The sequence below is a fragment of the Triticum dicoccoides genome, chromosome 2A (genome assembly GCF_002162155.2).
Source record: "Triticum dicoccoides isolate Atlit2015 ecotype Zavitan chromosome 2A, WEW_v2.0, whole genome shotgun sequence".
In the NCBI taxonomy this organism is placed as follows: Eukaryota; Viridiplantae; Streptophyta; class Magnoliopsida; order Poales; family Poaceae; genus Triticum; species Triticum dicoccoides.
The window spans coordinates 569,369,649-569,377,602 of NC_041382.1; positions in this window are offsets into that span (position 1 = coordinate 569,369,649).

The following is a 7,954-nucleotide window of genomic DNA, read 5'->3' on the forward strand; positions in this document are numbered from 1 at the left end:
TTTTTCCATAACTGGCTCAAATGGCTGATACACATGAAGAGTAGTTCAATATACACAGATTGTCGACAAATGTAATACATAATGAAAAAAAAGATGGCATGAGATAATTCACATATATGATGCTTGGCTCCATGGCGGTGCATAATTCACATATATGATAACTAGCTGAAAAACATGGCATTGCATAATTCACATATCTGATATAGAAAGCAAACAGGAGGCATTCACACAAAGCATGTCTAATCTAAGCAGATGGCATGGCAATGCAAGATATGCAAGATATGAGCAATATAACCCAGCCAAGTTAGAGCATGCACCTCGGGGGGAGGGGAATACGACTGGTCATCTCTCTCTGAATCCTCCTCTGAGGAGCTATCTGTAACCAGCAAGAAATCTGCATCGACAAGTAGCACTGACTGCTCAGAAGACCTTGTTTTCACTCCAGATTTTCCAATGATCGACTCAAATGGCTGATGCACAGGAAGAGTAGATGAATGTATAAACATTGTTGACAAATGGAATACATTATGGAAAAAAATATGGCACGATACAATTCACATATACGATGACTGGCTAAACAGGATGGCATTGCATGATTCACGTATATGATGCCTGGCTAAAGAAGATGGCATTGCATAATTCCCGTATACTCCCTCCGTTCCTAAATAATTGTCTTTTTAGAGATTTCAAATGGACTACCACATACGGATGTATAAAGACATATTTTAGAGTGTAGATTCACTCATTTTGTTCCGTATGTAGTCACTTGTTGAAATCTCTAAAAAGACAAATATTTAGGAATGGTGGGAGTATGATATAGAAACCAAACAGGTGGCATTCACACAAAGCAAATCTAAACTAAGCTGATGACATATAAGATGTATAATGTAAGCAATGCAAGGTGCCATATGCATGATATGACCAACATCAGCATGCCAGGTTAGAGCAAACACCTCAGGTGGTAAACAGGCGTGGTCGGCTCCTTCTGAATCTCCATCTGAACAATTATCTTCCTCTGGAATACAATCTGGAAATGCAGGAGGGGGGGCACTTCGCCCACCATGGAGCGGCATCTGCATGAAATTATATTCGCATGCAACGGTCTTCTCTTTTTCTCTACATGTTCAGTACGATTGTGTACAATATCTGACACGCATAATTAAAAAATAGTTAGATTTTGTAAGGCCTAAGAGGTGCATGCAAAAATCAAGACTGATGGTAGCAAACAAGTGGATGGATCCAAAACTAATGATACCAGGTAGATTATAGCTTCAGTTTAAAAAGATAGACAATGGATCATCTATTGTTTGTTGCCCACCCAACATGAACCACATAGAAGACCCCAGATGAACCAGATAGTAGACAGATACTATTCGTTGCTGGCTCGATATGAGACCCATGGGCAATTCAAAACTCAAGATTGAGCGATAAAGTAGCAGGTAATAATAACCGATGTATAACATAAGCAAACACGAAAGACTGCGACCTCTCTTCCGGAACTGTGTAGTCCTCAGGTTCATCTGCTTAGTCGGTGATGGTAATGCGGTCGGTGTGGCTGCCGGCAACGGGGAAGATGATCTGAGGCGGTGAAAGGAAGTCTGCAGGGGGGATCTCTGCTGCAGTGAACGCTTCTGTCGATGGTGCACCTCAGGTGGGGTGGATGACGGCACGGCAGGAGCAGGACATAACACACAGAGTTTTCTTTGACGCCTATCTGAAAATGAAGTAAATCTGTAAGGGCTCCTTAGAATTGGAGGATTCTATAAACGCAGGGACAGGAAAAACACAGGAATAGGATAGGAATGCACATGCAAAACAGAGCATCTGGAAACGGCGCCGAGGGTACTGCTCCGCTGTGATGGACGGTTCCGTCGTTGGAGCTGCTCTGCTAAGGTGTACGGCGACGAGGCTGAAGCATGACAAGACAGACAACGTTAATCTGAAGTGGGACCCTAATATCATCTGCAATAGATGATGTAAAATACATCACCAAAAATTGCTAGATGTAAAACGCATCAGCCGTGCCACGGCCGCTCCGACAGATGCTGTAAGTACTGTTCACTCTGAACTTAACTGAAGAAAATGAACTTCACAGTCGAAACTGAATTTTAATGTCAAAACTGATTGAACTAGTAATAGAGCATGGCAATAGATGTTTAGGGCGTTTGAGCACTAGTAGCAGAGAAGCAGTGATCTAAATCAGCAGACGCTCGAGCAGGGAACGCACTAGCAGAGAGCAAGTCATGCAGTAGCACCGCGAGCGAGTGCTAAAGCAGCAACTCCTGTAGCTGTCGGAGGTCGTGCAGTAGCAGCAGCAGCGCAAGCGAGAGCAAGAGCAGAGCAGCGACACAAACGAAAGCAGGAGCAGTGCAGCAGCACGACCGACATCAAGAACAGAGCCGCAGCGCGAGCGAGAGCCGGAGCAGCTGCAGCTAGTGCCGTTGTGGAAGTCGCCGTCGAGGAAGCAACGACATGGGGGATAGACGCCGTGGATGATATGGCCGGCGACGGCACCGTCGATGGAGACACGCCATGTCTGCTCGGTATTGAGCACCGGCAGCCCCGTGAGATCGAATAAAAGATAAAATGCAGCGGTGAGTGCAGAACCTCCTTGGTTGCGCCGAGTTGGCCTCGGCTTCATCGGAGGAATTGGTGAGGATGCTGCGGTTCCGGTGGGGCAGGTCAAGAAGGCGCTATGGGGATTGAGGTGGCACGATAGACGAGGCGAACGTCGGGGCAGCTCCTTGGAGGTGGAGGACAGGGTGGCTGATCCGGAGGGACAACGAGATCGACAACGGATCCTCGTCCAGTGCGGTGGATGAGGGACGGCGGGCTGTTGTGGTGGACGGAGTAGTCGGGGAAGAGTCTCCAGCTGGGCGGCGGTCGGGAGGCCGACGGAGGAGCATGGGGTTTCGCGGGTTTTGGCGGCCTTGGTGTACGAATGGGGGGCGAAGGGGGAGGGGGGAGCCAAGCTTAGGGACACACTTGTCCGAAATGTAGGGTAAGTTACCAGCGTACCCCCACCGGTTTTGACACCACAACGTGGAGCTTCATTTCCGGCTGAGGGGTAGAAGGGGGATTTCGCGTGTCTGGGCTGCGGGAGCAATTTCGGATGAGGAGGGAGTTCTCGCGCGCGTCCAAATTTCGGGATAACAAGGCACGGCGCGGGTTAAAGAAGCGGGAGTTTCAAAGCAGGTGAGACAAGAGATACTCGAGCTTGAAAATTTTGGGATAACAAGGTGCAGATTCCTTGTTCGGCAGAACAAACTTAACGTGTAAAAAAACAATTCATACAAGACACAAGAGAGTCATGTCCCCTTTTACTATATTGCTATAGATGCCATTGAAAAAACTACAAGAAAAATGTAAAAAAAATCGGGAGAACAAGATTACCCTGCACAGTACCAAATCGATTCGCACTTCCCTCAACAAGAACAAAAAACAAATCAATTCCCACCAAAGAAAGAGTAATGTCCCTTTTTATATGATTACAGATGGCATGATCTTGAATTTCAATTTTTGAATCCACGTTATGTTGAATTCGAATATATCGTTAGGTGACCTTGCGGTTTATAATTGATGTAGTCGTACATTTTGATCTTCCATCATATATGAACATTTTACTCCACCATGTGAACATATATATTGTCGTCTACCATATGGACTAAATTTGAATCAATTTTCCTTATTTGAATACGATTGTTGTCAAGTTATACAATAATTTAAATATTATCTTGATAACAAAAACATACATATAGCAGTAATCATATTTCACTATGAACTACATGTACCAAATGCTCTCCAATTCAAATATTTGTATCCATTTTATGTTGAATTCAAATCATAGTACATTATTGGTCTAGGTAGCGAGATGTTTGGGATAATCTAAACCCTATTTTCATATGTATAATTTTCGGCTGAATTGGGACAAGTTTTGGTATAAGCCTCTTGCAAAACCGGAGATTCTCTCAACAAGCCTCATGGTTCCGAGAGGGAACGTGTCACCTTTGTGTGAAACGATATACGCTGCCTCCCCCCTGATTTTATTTACAGAGGCAACATAGAACTATATGAGTGCCCTGTTAAATTTTGGAATTATTTTGGGTTCATTTGGCCTTTTTATACATTAATTGAGTTTCTGGACTTTTAATGTGCATAATCTAAATATGAATTGCATGCACATGCTCCGGTGCACCAAAGTGGGTTGAAAAATCACATGTGCATAAGTCAAATTAATGTGCATAAGTCAAATTTGAACTACAAGCACATGCTCTCGTGCACCAAAGTTGGTTGAAAAATCACATTTGTGTCCTCGGGTGAATTTCTAGGTCCCATGCAAGAAATGAGAATAAAATTAAAACATCTGGGCATCGTGGCTCGGCCGAGAACATTGACAAACTTGGTTTTAAAATTCTTGTAAATCCAAAACACGTCTGAAAATCATGAAACTTGGCATGGATGTCATGTCATGGTACTACCATGTTGGGGTAAAAAAATTGGCCGAATAGGAACAGATTTTGGTATAAGCTTCTTGCAAACCGAAGCTTCTCTCAAGAAGGCTCATGGTTCTGAGAGGGAACGTGCCACCTTTGAGTGCGAAACGATATACGTTGTCCCCCTTGAGTTTATTTCCAAAGGCAACATAGAACTACATGAGTGCCCTATTAAATTTTGGAATTATTCCGGCTTCATTTGGCCTTATTTACACATTAATTGTGTTTTTGGTCATTTAATGTGCATAATTCAAATTTGAACTACAAGCACATGCTCCCGTGCACCAAAGTTGGTTGAAAAATCACATTTGTGTCCTCGGGTGAATTTCTACTCCCTCCTTCCATCTATATAGGTCCTAATGCGTTTTTCGAAGCTAACTTTGACCAAACGTTAGAGCAATAATATATGACATGCAACTTACACAAAGCATACCTTCAAATTTGTATGTCAAAGGAGCTTCCAATAATATAATTTTCATACTATACATCTCATGTGCTATTAATCTTGTCAATAGTCAAAGGTTGTCTTGAAAAACACATTAGGCCCTATATAGATGGAAGGAGGGAGTAGGTCCCATGCAAAGAATGAGAATAAAATTCAAACATCTATGCATCGTGGATCGGTCGAGAACATTGAGAAACTTGGTTTTAAAATCATGAAAATTGGCATGGTGTCATGTCATGGTAGTACCATGCCGTGGTAAAAAAATTGGCCGAATAGGAACAAATTTTGGTATAAGCTTCTTGCAAATCGGAGCTTCTCTCAAGAAGGCTCGTGGTTCTGGGAGGGAATGTGTCACCTTTGTGTGCATAATTAAAATTTGAAATACAAGCACATGTTCCAATGCACCAAAGTTGGTTGAAAAATCATGTGTGTGTCCTCGGGTAAATTTCTAGGTTCCATGCAAGAAATGGGAATGAAATTCAAAATTCTGGGCGTCGTGGCTAGGTTGGAAACATTGAGAAACTTAGTTTTTTAATTCCTATAAATCCAAAACACGCATGAAAATAATGAAACTTGGCTTGGTGCCATGACATGGCACCAACATGCTGTGGTAAATTTGTAGTCCGATTTGCGAAGGTGCACACATTAACAATCAACAAAGTCATTTTGGACCAAGTGATGTCACGTTACAATCGGAAACACAAGTATTATTGAAACCGTGGGCGTTCTACTTACTAGTACCATTTACGTGCCGCCACGTGTCCCCATTTTTTATTAGCTAGGAGGCGCTGTGCAGGGTAGCTATTTGAGTACGAGAGGCGTGCGATCAGACCCCTGCGCGTGCTTATCGGGAGGAGAGCCCTTTGACCTCCATCTGCCGTCCACCTCTCTCCCAAGGTCTCCATTAATGGTGCTCGAGCCTCTGTTTAATGGCGTGGCTATGTCTCACTCGACTGAGATTTAAGAGAGAAAAAAGAAAATCTGAAAGCACCGATCTTGATGTAAGATCCGACGGACCTATATAGCATCTACTGCGACTTATAGCAAGACTGATGAATATATAAGGACGATTAAATTTTTTTTGATCAAAGAAGGTCTTGCCCCTTCCGATTTTCATTACTGAAAACCACCACAATTCACAAGAAGTTTAGCACAACTCCAGCCTAACACGAAGGACTAAAAGCTACCAGATTGAAATCGCAACATCCCAAGAGGCCAACAAAGGCCAAACATCCGCGCTAGAACCCAACATTTCACAACCGATGACACAATCCACATCCTAAACCGATTATTACATCAAAAGAAACCAGGAAACTGAAGGAAGCCCAGCAGCAACTAGAAGAACAACGACGCCAGGGTCACCACATCAAGAGTTTTCTTCATTCCAGCCTCACAACATTGATCTTCCACAGAAAGATAAGGACAATTAATTGTCGTACATAATTAGAAAGATAATTAAAAAATCCACGTGCGGCTACACCTGAAATACACAAGGGCAAAAGAAGAAGGAAGACAAGGATCTGGCTCGCTGATCTCTACTTTCTTGATGCGTTGCTGCAGGCCTCAGGAACTAGTCTCCGTGGCGAGCGGCAACGAGCTCTTTCATTTCCTCAAGACGCTGCTTGAGAACATCCACGGATTCCTCCACCAACCTTTGGCGCTCGTTGTGGAGCATGTCATTCTCGTCCATAAGTTTCTTGACGATGACGTCGGTCCTCTTCAACAAGGCACTGGTCTCCTCCTGCTGGTCTGCACTTCGGACGATCTTCTCCCTCAGCAGGTCATGCTCAACCCGGAGCCTCTCATTGCCCTCCCTTAGTTGTCGGATGACGCCGGTAGCCTGTTCAAACGAGGCTTTCATGTTGTCCTGCAACCTCGCCCAGCCGGAGATCTGATCCATCTGGCTATGGACGATCACATGCATGCGCCTGTAACAGTCGTCGCCTGCCTGCGACAAATTTTCCCAGGCCGCCACGGTGCGGCGGGACATCTCTGCTGCATTCGTGGCGCGGCGAGACATCTCTACTGCTTCCGAGGCGCGGTCGGACCAGTCTGCTGCATCGACGGCGCGGTGGGACCTCCGTGCTGCTTCAGCGGCGCGGCGGGAGCTCTGTGCTGCTACTTCCCCGCGGCGGGACATGTCGGCTGCTCTCGCAGCGAGGCGGGACATCTCTCATGCTTCCGCTTCCATGCTCGCCTCTCCCTGGTGGCAATCTCTCGACCTGGAACTCACGCTGGCCATGGCAGACGCAAGGGAAGGATGCTTAATGACTTGTTTGTTTTTGTGGATGAGGAGTTGAGGAGGAATGTGCAGTCATCTTGGCATACTAGTATTTATAACCGAGTACTAATATGCTCCTAAGTGGGAAACCGTTTAGGTTGTGATTGGCGTGAACAGGTTTGCAATTCAATATACTCCCCTTTTGTAAGGCCCCGCTTTGGAAAGGTGCATGCATGCAACCATTTCTTTGGTTGCATTGAAAGCCATTGTTGTTGGTGCCATGGCTGAAAAATTAATATACTTCATGCGTGCTTTTTCATTGGCTGCATGCATGTGAGAGAGTGCATTGGGAGTGAAATGAAAGAATTAATGTGAGCAAATTACTATGTGTCTTGGTCTAAGAGAAATTGTCTTTAGGCCTAATAAACCCGGACGGAGGGAGTAGCGTGGTACTAATACGCTCCTAAGTGGGAAACCGTTTAGGTTGTGATCGGTGTGAACAGGTTTGCAATTCAATATAGCATGGAGTAATTTGGAATGTGACGAGACGCAAGCTCAAAATTCATTGACGGTTCTAGTTTCGAAGTGCGTCACTATTCCCGGATGGAGTACTTCTTTTTCTACTCCCTCCTTTCCGGTTTTATAGGGCTTATCTCAAAATTTTAGTTTTTCTAATTTATAAGGCTCAATTTGGTTGTTCCCCAACACATGTTCAGATTCCAAGGTGCATTAAATCATTGCATGCAAGTATTAAGAGAAAATTGACCAATGCATGTACTTTATGCATGCATGCAT